Consider the following 14,888-nt stretch of genomic DNA (forward strand, 5'->3'; position numbering starts at 1 on the left):
TAATACTCATTCTTTTTTATTTTATTTAAAAAATTATTGGGGTATAGTTGATTTACAATGTTGTATTAGCATTAGGTTTACAGCAAAGTGAATCAGTTAGACATCTACACATATCTATTCTTTTTTTCCATATGTTATTACAGAACATTGAGTAGACCTCCCTGTGCTGTACAGCAGGTCCTTAATACTCATTTTTTGTGTGTGTGTGTGTGTGTGTGTGTGTGTGTGTGTGCATGTGGAATTAATAGATGCACACAGAGAAATAGATATCTAGGTACAGATTGTATCATTAGATATGTGGAGGCCATATGATACCAATCTTCAAGGTATGAAAAGATAAATGATTCCATGGGTAGGAATGAGTTGGTATACCAGCAATCTAAAATTCCCTTGCAGCCATGAGACACATCCCTCAGACTGAAGTTAACAGAAGCTTGATCTCCCTTTGCACCTATAAATCTATAAATACCCTCTCTTCTTTAAGACACCTATCGTTCCCAGCTGCTGTAGACTGAATGTTTGTGTTCCTCCCAAATCCATTTGTTGGAATCCCCAGTGTGTTGATATTGGGAGATGGGGCCTTTGGGAGGTGACAAGGTCACGAGGGCTTCACCCTTACTATAATACTTTAACATGAGAACTTGATATCTGTGGGGTTAATGCCCCTACAAGTCAGGCTGAAGAGAGTTCCTTCATGCTCTCTTCCACTTGAGGAGATGGCTGTCTATGAACTATGAAGTGAGACTTCATCAGACATGCTTAGCTGTTGGTGTCTGTATCTTGGACTTCACAGCCCCAAGAACTGTGAGAAATAAATTTCTGTTGTTTATAAGGCTCTCATTCTCTGGTATTTTGTTACAGCAGCCTAAACATACAAGAATGAGTGCTCTCTATTCAAAAACCATCCTCCCTTCCTGTGCCATCAGAGAATCCAACATTTTACCAGGTATTAATGATCTTTTGAAGCCAACTTGTATGGAGGAGTAAACCACTGCTTTCTGCTTCATTTTTCATAGGGAGGATATGCATTTTTAGGAAGAATGGCAATAATTGGTCTTTCATTGCTGAAATTTCAGGAGCAAATTAAAGTGGAGCAAAGATTATTAAGCAGCAGAAGGCCACTTATACTCTCATCACCCCAAAGTAGTTGCAATACTCTATCCAGAATGCAGAGATGAATGATAGTGGAGGTCTCAGATCTTGATAAAAATATAAAACCGCCTTCTCGGCCCTAAACTTCAACCTCTGGGCTTCTGTTATTGAGGGGAAAATAATTCTTAACTGAAATAGGCACCAATGTCTTCTCATGACCATGTACTGCCTTCCAGCATCATGGATGCTGAGTGACTGAGAGGAGAAGTAGATGTTATGGGGCCAGGAAAACTTTAGAAATGCTTTGTCACAGATTCAGTTTGACAAAGATGTAAGAGATGAGGCAACTGAAAAAAATTCTACTCCACCTGGGACCTTTCTTCTTAGAAGGGTAGGACCTGGTGATGAAGCCCAGACCTGATGGACCAGAAGAATCTGCAGTGACCTTGCCTACATCCCCCACTCCCAGGCCTAAGAACTAAAGACTCAGCCCATCTAGTATTTCAGGACATTAAAGGACCAGTGCTTGCTATGAATGAGATCTGGATAAAGTGTGTTATTCCCAAGCAAGGTTTAAAGTCCTGGATGAGTATAGCATCACTGCTGCCTCCATGAGTCCTTGGCTGTTGCCTTCTCTCCTCACCCTCACCATCTGTGGCCTGTCTGCTCGACTAACTGAGGAACTTCATTCTAAAGTACCCTTAGGATTAAAGCCTAACTCTACATCTCAAGATGGTTAGTTGGGATTCAAGGCTATCTTATCCTGCTATGCCCCTTTCCCACAGAGCTAAATTCAGATAGACTTTCTTGATTCATAGCTGAGCCACCTACTCAGCAATGGTCAGTCCTTTCCTAAAAGCCCTTGAATCTTTTCTCCAGCATTTAATTTCATGTGCTTATGCTGCCCTTCACGGTAACCTGCCTTAAGGTCCTGAGCAATGTATTATTTACCACCATATCCCCAGGGCTCAGCATGGAGTTTGGTGCATAGAAGGTCAGTTTTAAGTATACACTGTCTACGTAAATGATTTGGTGGTTTGGAAAACTGATCCATTGTGAAGAAAAGACCAACTCATGCTGCTCTGATTAATTTTCTTTCTCCTGTTTGGCTCCACCTTAGGCCACATAACCAAAACCACCCAGAGTTGGGCCAAGTGTCACCTATAGATTTTTCCCAACTGAGGAGATGGGAAGTAGGAAGAGTCAAACATAGTGAAACATAGTGTAGTAACCTGCTACTACTTTTAGAGATAGAGTAGGCACAGGTGGTTGTAGAAGTCCCAGTAGGGGATCATAGATAAAGAGGGAAACCTGAGGGATGTTGGGAGACCACTGTAAGTTCAGGAAAGCCATCAGAACAAGGCAGGCTTGCTTAACTAGTGGAGGTGTGAGAATTGCCTCAGGTCATTGAGTGGGGGATGGGATGAGGCCTGCCTCCAGATTCAGACCAAGGCCAGAGTTTGAAGACTGCCCTTCAGCTGATTTGAAGACACATCTTACCTGATACTAAGGAGGAGCTACTACTCCCAGAAAGGAAGAGGCAGGCCTTTCTCCTCTTGGAGGATAAAACTGTGGCCCACTGGCTCCTCAGGCAGAGCTTCCTTGCCTGCCCACTTGCATCTCTTATAAGCATCCTAGCCTAACAAATCTATTTCTTGCCTATCACTTTATCTCTTGCTGAATTCCTTCTGGGTGGAGGCATAAAGAACCTGAACCTTGGTGAGTCCAGACAGAGGGTGAGTAACTCGAATTTAAAACCATGGGTTTAAATGTCAATCGACAGATGATTGGTTTAGGAAGATGTGGTATATATGCAAAATGGAATACTACTCAGCCACAGAAAATAACAAAATAATGCCATTTGCAGCAACATAGATGGAACCAGAGACTCTCATCCTGAGTGAAGTAAGTCAGAAAGAGAAAGACTAATACCATATGATATCACATATCTGGAATCTAATATATGGCACAAAGGAAACTTTCCACAGAAAAGAAACTCATGGACTGGGAGAATAGACTTGTGGTTGCCGAGGGGGAGGGAGTGGGATGGATTGGGAGCTTGGGGAAAATACATGCAGACCACCGCCTTTGAAATGGATTAGCAATGAGATGCTGCTGTGTAGCACTGGGACCTATGTCTAATCACTTATGATGGAGCATGATAATGTAAGAAAAAAAATGTATACATGTATGTGTGACTGGGTCACCATGCTGTACAGTAGAAAATATAAAATAAAATAATTTGCTTTATAAGAAAAAATAAATAAATAAAGCCATGGGTTTAAGTCCAAATCTGACTTTAGGTTGTGTTCAAGTCCCAGCATGTGGATTCAAGTTCCAGTATGGGTTTTGGCTGGGTGTAAGTCCTGGCATGTGGGTTCAAGTCCTAATCTGTGTTCTGGCTGTCAGTTTCACTACTACTAAAAGTTTTGGGCAATAAGTTTTTTTTTTTCCCCCTAAGGGAATATAGAGCTGGCAGAAATTTGACCTCAGGGAGATGAGATAGTTGATCACACTGGAAAGGACTAAAGAATGAAAAGCAGATTGCTTTAAATCTAAGATTCTGAAATACACGGAGCACAACGTGGCCACTAAATCCTAACAATAGTATTTCAGTAGTAATTGTAGGAGTAACTGTGGTGACTGCAACAATTATGATCATCACCATCTTGTCATCACTATCACCACGTATTAGTATTCGAAGATCATTCCAGGACTCCTGCTGCCATAGCTGTGCCACAAGGAAACAATTCTCGCATTCCCTCTGCTTTGTTTCTCCAGCTGTAGAGTCAGAGCCTTAGAAAGGGGAAAGAGACAGATGGAGACCAGGTTATACATCCACACCTCACATGCCAGGCAGCTGGGAAAAGGAAATCCTCCATTTCCATCTCTGAGGAAAGTATGAGATGTGAATCACTTTTTCCATATTCCAAATATAAAGGATGGTGGACCTCTCCAAGGATGTTTGTATTTGAATGAAGCTGGAAAATTTTCACCACACTACATTGACTTTACAATATTTTGATGCTTTTGTTTCCTATTTCCCTCTGTAAACATATAAAATATCTTACTTTCCATCTAATTCATGTGGAATATTACTGATAGAAATAATCAAAATAACAAAAATTGGTAATGTCTAAAACTTTGCATGATTAAATATGTTTCAGGTGAAGGAGTTCCCATCCTGGCACAGCAGAAATGAATCTGACTAGGAACCATGAGGTTGTAGGTTTGATCCCTGGCTTTGCTCTGTGGGTTAAGGATCCAGTGTTGCTGTGAGCTGTGGTGTAGGTCACAGATACGGCTCAGATCCTGTGTTGCTGTGGCTGTGGTGTAGGCCAGCAGATGTAGCTCTGATTTGACCCCTAGCCTGGGAACCTCCATATGCCACGAATGCGGCCCTAAAAAAGAAAAAATTGAGGAATCAACTGGGGAAATAATGTTTTCTGGAGAAATAATGAAACCATTATAGGCTAAAACTAGATAAAGTAAAAAATTGACAAGACATTAATAAGTAAATAAAATAATTTAGACGTAATTTATAGATGCAAAATTGAATTAAGAAAATTAGACTTTGGGGAAATAATGGCCCCCCAAAAAACTTCCCATGGCAGTTTAACACAGATGAAAAAATAAATAGGAGTTCCCATCGTGGCTCAGTGGTTAATGAATCTGACTAGGAACCATGAGGTTGAGGGTTCGATCCATGGCCTTGCTCAGTGGGTTAAGGATCCGGTGTTGCCGGGAGCTGTGGTGTAGGTTGCAGATGCAGCTCGGAACCCGCGTTGCTGTGGCTCTGGCGTAGGTGGCTGGCTACAGCTCCGATTAGACCCCTAGCCTGGGAATCTCCATTTGCCACAGGATCAGCTCAAGAAATGGCAAAAGAGACCAAAAAAAAAAAAAAAGGAAAGAAAGAAAAAAATAATTAAAAGCTCTATTTTAAAATATAATGGAAAACAGTGGATATTCATGAAAGTCATTTTAGTGAGATAGAAATAAAGATGGAAAATATTACTAATAGAACACTGGTCAAAGAATTAAAATGACTTAATCATACCAGAGAAATAATTTTTTTCCTTAGGGAAAATTCACCAATATTAGGATAATTCTTGGGACAGGTTTGTAATTGCAAATATTGAAGGCAATTTTAGGGTCACTACATCTTGATTGAATTGAGCCATTGTCAACCAGAAACTATACCACTCATTTATTGGTAGTGGCCCTATAAAACAACTTATTAGAAAAACAACTTTTGGCTGAAATATGTCTCTGAACCCAAGATAAAAGGCAAAGACTCGTGAATTTCTTCTGATTTGATAATTAGATTTCAAGAGCAGACTGCTATACAATGTGTCACTAATATGAGAGGAATGTCATTGGGGAGGACAGCAGACGTCATTCTGTACTACATGGAAGCTTACAGAAAAGACTGCACTCGTCAGAGGCACTGGGTGGCCAGCAATCAAGTACAGCTCTAAAGAAGCTTCTGGGAGGGTCCCAAGGAATTTCCAACTCCCTTAATCTCTTTTGTCATCTCCTCAAATGATTTCTTCTCCATTTCTGGGAATAAGAATAGGACGAAAGGATCCTGAGTCCTGTTTCCTGCAGTTGACAATGCATTGCCATGCATAAGACGTAGGGCTTTGATGTTGAGAAGTAGGACACATGGGACATTTCCTCAGTGTAGCCCCCGGACACTGCTGGCTGAGATCCCTTTCTGCATCCATTATCAGCAGCGAAATCATTTACTAAGATCTCTCTGTGCATGTTTCATTGTGACACTGGACACAATGAAGGGAACAGATGTGGCGGGCCAACCTCCAGGGGTTTGTAATCCAAGGCAGAAGGATAGACAGTGCGAACACAGATGAGCGCTCAGGCATAACCTGTGAGCCAGGACACAGGTATGACAGTTGGGATTGACACGGCCCAGGAGCCCAGGCAGAGCTTCTCCCTTTATATAAGAATGCTTCTTCTCACCACAGGGGTCTCTCTAGGGCTCCTTTGAACAGCCGGCTTTCTTTGTGCATTTCTAATAAGATCCGATTTACAAAAATATCTTGAAAGCAACTTATGTGGGAGCACATTGACTGCATACAGCTCATGATGTTGGTACAAAGAGACCAAGCCAATATCCACCAAGAAGGTAAAGAAGAATGTGAACTTGTATTGACATTATAAACAATCTGAGGGGCTCCTTCCAATGTGCAGAAACATCAAAAACCCTGGTTTAATTCTGTGCCTAGATGAACACCTGGCCTGCGGTAGATGGTCAACTAATGTTTATGGGGTGAATGATTTAAAACAAAACACCTACATCATTCATAGGGGAGATTGATACAGCTCATTCCCATTTTCTACTTTTTTTCTTCTCCATTTCCCTCTTACCCTTCCTCTTGCTTCCCTTCTCCTCCTCTTCCTTTTTTCTATTCCTCTTAAAACTTATCATTTTACTAAGAATGCCATATATTTTTGCATACGGTATAAGATGAGACTTTACAGGTTTTTTCTCAGAGTATGGGTAAATTCCCAATGACATTTGCTAAATAGTCCTTCCCTTGCTCACTAATTTAAGCTTCTTCAGGAGAGGAACTCTGCTTTACTGATCTTTATCTCTCTAGTACCTGCTGCAGGGCCTAAAATATACAATCTTTTTATTGAGTGTATAATATATTTGCATTGCTACACTTAGCTCCTGTTATGGACTGAATTGTGTCCCTCCAGTGTTTCTTTGTCTATTCAATTTCTCACAAATTTATTATTCCTTTGTCTAAAAAGTATAAAAACTGCCTGCTTTGGCCACTTCTTAGGTTCCATTTCTATGAGACTTTCATATGAATAAAGTTTATTTCTTTTTCTCTGGCTTAAAAAAACTCGTACACTGAGTACTTTAGTACCTAAGAATGTGGCTGTATTTTGACATTGGATCTTTAACAGACAGTTAATATGAGGTCATTAGGGGTAACTCTAATCCATATATGATTGGTTTCCTTACTAGAAGAAGAAATATGGACACAGGCATATCCAGAAGGAAGAGCATATGAAGACAGGGGAGATAACTGTCTATGAGCCAAAGAGAGAGCCTTCAAAAGAAACCAATCTGGCCATCACTTTACTTTCAGGTAAAATCGAGCCTCTTAGCCTCCACAACTGTGAGAAAAGAAACTTCTGTTATTTAAGCCATCTAATCTCTCATTCTTTGTTATGATACCCTAGGAAAAAAATTAAGCATCTACAAAATATACTTGTTTCTATTAGAATCTATTTGTGGGTTATCTTCTTTATGACCTTGAGCTATATGACTATGCATTCAATGGAATTATTGTATGACTTCAAGTATGTAACATATGCGTAGGAAAGAAAACAAAGGTAATTGAGCAAAATATTAACCGGAGTTAATCTCCAGGAGTGTATTGTGGGTTGAAGTATGTTGTTTCTTTGTGTCTTTCAATATTTTACAGATTTTGTATAATGAACATGAGTTACTTTTCTAAATAGGAATGTAAGCTATTTCAAATTTATATGAAGGTGTTAGTGTGTTTATAAATTGGTGACCTAACTGTGATATACAAGTGAGGTTGGGGTGTAGATGAGTTTTGCAGTCTCTGGTTCTCTTTATCCATTTTTTAAATTGATGTACTGTAGGCTTATTCTGTAAAAATGCTTATTTCTGAAAGTAGTGATTTGTTTGGAAGAGCCCCTCCCCTTTTTGTCTTTTTATTTTACAGTCACGATGGGAAGGCATTATTCACAGAGACTAGCATAGTTCATACTATTCCTGTCACTGACAGTATTATTTGCAACTGCTTTTTTTAGCCTTTTCTAATTTCCACACCACCACTTACTGTATTTCATTAAAGCTGGTTTAGAAATGCAAGGCATATAATTAGATTGAGAAATATGCTATCGATTTAGTTTTCCATTATGATGTTATCACACACACAAAAAAGTCATTTGGTACAATTGTTATGATTAAAACCACAAAAGAGATCTATTACATCAGACTTAGTTTTCAGTGCTTGATGCGGTATAAAATATGAAAGAGAGGGGTTAATCTGTTTTTATTAGAGCTGCATATGTCATGTATCCATAAATGCCTATAGGCTAATAATTTTAATTGAATCTTTGGTAGACAAGAGGTTTTTCAGGAAGTCATATTAAATAAAAGTAAATCAATACTTAAATACCCAATTTTTAAGGTTGCTGAGGATAATAATCCTTTTTCAGCTCTGCACTGCGCAAAAACCACATGCCTCAAGGCAGTTTTGAAGCACGAACAAGGCACAAGGCAGCTTTCTATTGAAAGAAGACTATGGAAGGCAAAGAGCATAGATTTTGGAGTCAGACATAAGTGGAGTCAAATCACAGTGCCATTGCTGTTTAGATCAAGGTGGGGGTCACTATTTATTAAGTATATACCATGTGCCAGGCTTTTAGAGACATTATTTCAGTCAGTTCCTATAAAGTTACTGGCCCAAGTTCATAACTAGTAATTGACCTGACTTTAGTCCCTTTCACCCCAAAGTCCCTGCAGTTTCCACAATAATACTCTTTCCTTCTGTTGAGTGATTTTGAATAGTCTCTGAGCATTAGTTTTCTCATTTGGTAAACAAAGATAATAATATTTCTTCATAAGGTAGGTTTTTTAATTATTAATTTTTAAGTTATTTCCCCAATAAATTTTTTTTCTACTGTACAGCATGGTACCCAGTTACACATACATGTACACATTCTATTTTCACACATTATCACGCTCCATCATAAATGACTAGACATAGTTCCCAGTGCTACACAGCAGGATCTCATTGCTAATCCATTTCAAAGTCAATAGTTTATATCTATTAACAGCAAGCTCCCCAACCACCCCACTCCCTCCCCCTCCCCCTTGGCAACCACAAGTCTATTTTCCAAGTCCATGATTTTCTTTTTGGTGGAAAGGCTCATTTGTGCCATATATTAGATTCCAGGTGTGTGATATCATATAGTATTTGTCTTTCTCTTTCTGACTTACTTCACTCAGTATGAATCTCTACTTCCATCCATGTTGCTGCAAATGGCATTATTGTTATGGCTGAGTAGTATTCCATTGTGTACATATACCATATCTTCCTAATCCAATCATCTGTCAATGGACATGTGGGTTGTTTCCACGTCTTGGCTATTGTGAATAGAGCTGCAATGAATATGCGGGTGCATGTGTCTTTTTTAAGGAAAGTTTTGTCCGGATATATGCCCAAGAGTGGGATTGCTGGGTCATATGGTAGTTCTGTGTATAGGTTTAGAAGGTTTAGAAGGTATATCCATACCAATCTCCATAGTGGTTGTACCAGCTTACATTCCCACCAACAGTACAGGAGGGTTCCCTTTTCTCCACAGCCCCTCCAGCATTTGCTATTTGTAGGCATATTAATGATGGCCATTCTGACTTGTGTGAGGTGGTATCATGTGGTAGTTTTGATTTGCAATTATCTAATAATCAGTGATGTTGAGCATTTTTTCATGTGCTTGTTGGCCATATGGATATCTTCATTGGAGAAATGTCTATTCTGGTCTTTGACCCTTTTTTCCATTGGGTGATTGGTTTTTGTGCTGTGGAGTTGCACAAGGATGGTTCAATATACACAAATCAATCAACATCATACACTGCATTAACAAAAGAAAAGTAAAAAAAGCACATGGTCATCTCAATAGATGCATAAAAAGCATTTGACAAAGTCCAACATCTATTTATGATAAAAACTCTTACCAAAGTGGGCATAGAGGGAACATACCTTAACATAATAAAAGCCATTTATGACAAACCCACAGCAAATATAATACTCAATGGAGAAAAGCTGAAAGCCTTCCCACTAAAAATCTGGAACAAGACAGGGATGCCCACTCTCACCACTCTTATTCAACATAGTACTGGAAATCTTAGCCACAGCAATCAGACAAACAAAAGAAATAAAAGGCATCCAAATAGGAAGAGAAGAGGTAAAACTGTCACTGTATGTAGATGACATGATACTGTATATAGAAAACCCTAAGGACTCAACCCCAAAACTCCTTGAACTGACCAACAAATTCAGCAAAGTAGCAGAATATAAGATTAACATTCAGAAATCAGTGACATTTCTGTATACTAACAATGAAATATTAGAAAAGGAATACAAAAATACAATACCTTTTAAAATTGCACCCCCCAAAAATCAAATACTTGGGAATACACCTGACCAAGGAGTTGAAAGATTTATATGCTGAGAACTATAAAACATTCATCAAGGAAATTAAAGAAGATGTAAAGAACTGGAAAGATATTCCATGCTCCTGGGTGGGAAAAATTAATGCTGCAAAAATGGCCATACTACCCAAACCAATCTACAGATTCAATGCAATCCCTATCAACTTACCCAGAACATTTTTCACAGAACTAGAACAAACAATCCAAAAATTTATATGGAACCACAAAAGACCAGAATTTCCCAAGCAATTCTGAGGAATAAAAACCAAGCAGGAGGCATAACTCTCCCAGATTTCAGGCATCATTACAAAGCCACAGTCATCAAGAAAGTCTGGTACTGGTACCAAAACAGACCTACGGACCAATGGAACAGAATAGAGAATCCAGAAATAAACCCAGACACCTATGGTCAATTAATCTTTAACAAAGGAGGCAAAAACAAAATGGGAAAAAGATAGCCTTCAGCAAGTATTGCTGGGAAACCTGGACAGCTGCCTGCAAATCAACGAAAGTAGACCACACCCTCACAGCATGAACCACAATAAACTCGAAATGGCTTAGAGACCTAAGTGGAAGGCAAGACACCATCAAACTCCTGGAAGAGAACATAGGCAAAACATTCTCTGACATCAAGCTTATGAATGTTTTCTCAGGTCAGTCTCCCAAAGCAACAGAAATAAAAGCAAAAATAAACCAATGGGACCTCATCAAACTAACAAGCTTCTGCACAGCAAAGGAAACCAAAAAGAAACCAGAAAGACAGCTTACAGGATGGGAGAAGATAGTTTCAAATGATGCAACTGACAAGGGCTTAATCTTTAGAATATACAAGCAACTTATACAACTCCACAGCATAAGGTAGTTTTGATGATTAAATGAATTAATATCTGTATAAAACTGAACATTCTGCTTGGAACATAGTGCCAGTTAATGCATTCACCGTTTCCTTCTGGTAACCTGAGTTAACCTGGAAGTTGTAGCAGTTTGGAGGAAAGATACTAATACTCCTTACCTTGCATATGGAGGTAATGAAAATGCTGGCTGAAAAAAAATATGACGATATAAAAAGTTCTTATTCGTTAGAATAGTCTGGGAAGTAGCTATAAAGATTATCTTATGGTTACATTTCTTATGTATTTTCAAAAAGTCCTTATTTTTAGAGCAGTTTTAGGTTTATAGTCGAATTAAGAGGAAGTTCAGAGTTTTCCCAAAAGATGCCCAGTTTTTCCCATTGTCGTTGTTTCCCACCAAGTGGTACATCTGCTACAATTGATAAACCTACCTTGACACATCTTGTCATCTGGAGTCCATCATTTACATTAGGCTTCATGCATGGGTTGTACATTCTATGGGTTTGGACAAATTTGTAATGGCATGTATCCATCATCATCGAACCATACTGATTAATTTTACTTCTCTAAAAATCCCCTGGCCTTCACCTATTTATCCTTCTCTCCCTCCTAACCTCTGGCAACCACTGATCTTCTTGTCTATTTTTCTCCACAATCTCAGCTTTACCAGAACATCCTACTGTTGGAATCATACAGTCTGTATCCTTTTTCAATAGCCTTATTTTACTTAGTATATGCATTTAATGTTTTTCTGTCTTTTCATGGATTGATAGATATTTCTTTTTAGTGCTGAATGGTATTCCATTGTCTAGATGTTACACAGTTTACTTATCCAGTCACCTACTGTCATCTTGCAAATCCAAGTTTTGACAATTGTGAAATAAAGCTGCTATAGACATCCATGTGCATGTGTTTGTGTGAATATATTTCAACTCTTTTGGATAAATACCGAGGAATATAATTGCTGGATCATATGGTGAGAGTATGCTTAGTTTTATAGAAACCACCAAACTATTTTCCAAAGTGGCTGTACCATTTTGCATTCCTTTCAGCAGGGTATGAAATCTCCTGTTGCTCTACATCTTCACCAGCATTTGGTGTTTTCAGTTTTCTGAATTTTAGGCATTTATTAGGTGTGTAGTTGTATCTCGTTTTAATTTGCACTTCTCTGATAACCTATGATGTGGAGCATTTCATATGCTTATTTGCCATGTTTATCTTCATTGGTGAAGTATCTGCTAAGGTCTTTGCTCTAGTTTTTTTTTAATTAGGTTGTTTGTTTTATTATTGTTGGGTTTTATGTATATGCATTGTATCTTTATGTACACTTTTTGGAAATTCTGGATAACTGTCCTTTACTATGTATGTCTTTTGTAAACGTTTTCTCCCAGTCTGTGATTTTTCATTCTTTTGACAATGCCCTTTGTTCAGGGTCTGCTTCTGGGGAACCGAACCTAAGGGATTTCATTTGTCAACAGCTGCTGCAATAGTGCTGAATAAAAGATGTCATCAAAATTTCAGGAGTGTACCACATCAAATATTTTATTTTTACCAAGAAGCTGGCTAGGGAAGCTCTACTTCAGAATATAGATTGAGTATAACTTTTGTACTCTGTGACCCAAATCTCCCCACTCCCCCCAGAATCCAACCCCTGGCAACCATCATTATACTCTCTTTTTCAATGAGTTTGGCTTTTCTAGATTCCAAATGTAAATGATATTATACAGTATTTGTTTTTCTCTGTCTGATTTCTTTCATTTGGCAAAATGCCTTCAATTTCATCCATGTTCCAAATAGTGGGATTTCTTTTTTTTTATGTGGCTGAATTCCATTTTTTATGTATAACACATTTTCTTTATCTACTCATTTATTAATGGACAGTAAATTTGCTTCCATGCATTGACTATTGTGAAAATGCTGCAGTGAATAAGGGAATGCAGATGTCTCCTTGAGATAGTGATTTCATTTCCTTTGGAGATACACTTACAAGTGGGACTATATGGTTGTCCTACTTTTAATTTTTTGAGGAACCTCCATACTGTTTTCCATAGTGGCTGTAACAGTTTGCATTCCTACCCATAGTGCCTCCTCATCCTTGACAACATTTATGTCTTGTCTTTCTGATGACAGCCATTCTAACTGGTTTCCTAGTGATATCATTTTGGTTTTGATTTAGTGATTGTGATTAATGATGTAGAAAGTCTTTTCATGTACCTGTTGGCACTTTGGATGTCGTCTTTGGAAAAATATCTAACCAGGTCCTCTGCCCAGTTTTAAATCAGATTATTTGTGTTTTTGTTGTTAAGTTGAATGAGGTATTTATATATTTTGAATATTAATCTTTTATCACATATATGGTTTGTAAAAATTTTCTCCCATTCCATAGGTTACCTTATCATTTTTTGCTTGCTTCTTTTGCAGAAGCTTTTGCAGAAGCTTCCCAGTTTGATGTTCTACTTGTTTATATTTGCTTTTGTTGCTTTATTTTGGTATCATAGCCAAAAAAACCCATTGCCAAGACCACTGTTAAGGAGCTTTATTCCTATGTTTTCTTCAAAAGTTTTACAGTTTTAGGTCTTCCATTTATTGTTAATCTATTTTGTATTAATTTTTGTGTATTGTATAATGGTCTAAATTTTTTCTTTTTTTGTATGTGGGTATCTGATTTTATGAACATCATTTATTGAAAAGACTGTCCTTTCCCCATTGAGTCTTCTTGGCTCCCTCTAAAAATATTAGTTGACTCTATATGTGTGGGTTTGTTTGTGGGTTCTTGATTCTTTTCCCTTGGTCTATGTGTTTGTTTTAATGTCATTGCTATACTGTGTTCTTTGCTACAGTTTTTGTGCTACAAGCTTTAAATACAGTTAAGTGATGCCTTCAGTTTTGTTATTCTTTCTCAGGATTTCTTTAGCTATTTCAGGCCTTTGGTTGTTATGAATTTTAGGATTGTTTAATATATTTCTGAAAAAATGCCATTTGAATTTTGATCGGGACTGCATTTATTTAATTGATGACTTTGGGTAACATGACATTTTAACAATATTAATTCTTCAAATGCACAAACATGGAATATCCTTCCATTTATTTGTATCTTCTTAAATGTTTTTCATCACAGTCTTACAGCCTTTGGTGTACAAATCTTTCATCTCCTGGGATAAATTTATTCCTAAGTACTTATTTGAAGCAATTATAAATGGAATTGTTTTCCTTTTTTTTTCCAGATAGTTTGTTGTTAGCATATAGAAACATAACTAATTTTTGTATATTTGTTTTGCATCCTGAAACTTTACTCAGAGTTTTATTGTTTATAACTGTTTTTTGGGTAATTGTTATCTAGGATTTTATATGTATAAGATTATGGCATCTGAAAATATAGACAACTTTACTTCTTTCTTTTCAATTTGTATGGTTTTAATTTCTTTCTCTTGCCTAATTGCTCTGGCTGGGACTTCCAGTACTTTACTGAATAGGAGTGGTGAGAGTGAGCACACGTCTTATTCCTTGTCTTGGAGAGAAAGCTTTTAATCTTTTTTGCTAAGTATGGCATTAGCTGTGCTTTTGTCTCATATATGGCCCTTCTTTGTTGAGGTATTTTCCTTCTATATACAACTTATTGAGAATTTTTATCATGAAAAGATTTTTAATTTTGTCAAATGCTTTTTATGCATCTATTGAGATGATTTTACACTTAGTCTTTCATTTTATTAATATAGTGTATT

At 37.7% G+C, this 14,888-nt stretch overlaps 1 long non-coding RNA gene across 1 annotated transcript; it reads left to right on the top strand.

The window, feature by feature from the left end:
* Positions 1-313: 313 nt before the first annotated feature.
* LOC125133776 (uncharacterized) lies at positions 314-8,476 on the top strand. The gene is made up of 3 exons (XR_007136507.1): positions 314-946; positions 7,091-7,214; positions 8,320-8,476. It is a non-coding gene; the product is annotated as an uncharacterized LOC125133776 (long non-coding RNA).
* The last annotated feature ends 6,412 nt before the right edge of the window (positions 8,477-14,888 follow it).

This window comes from Phacochoerus africanus, chromosome 8, assembly GCF_016906955.1.
Source record: "Phacochoerus africanus isolate WHEZ1 chromosome 8, ROS_Pafr_v1, whole genome shotgun sequence".
In the NCBI taxonomy this organism is placed as follows: domain Eukaryota; kingdom Metazoa; phylum Chordata; class Mammalia; order Artiodactyla; family Suidae; genus Phacochoerus; species Phacochoerus africanus.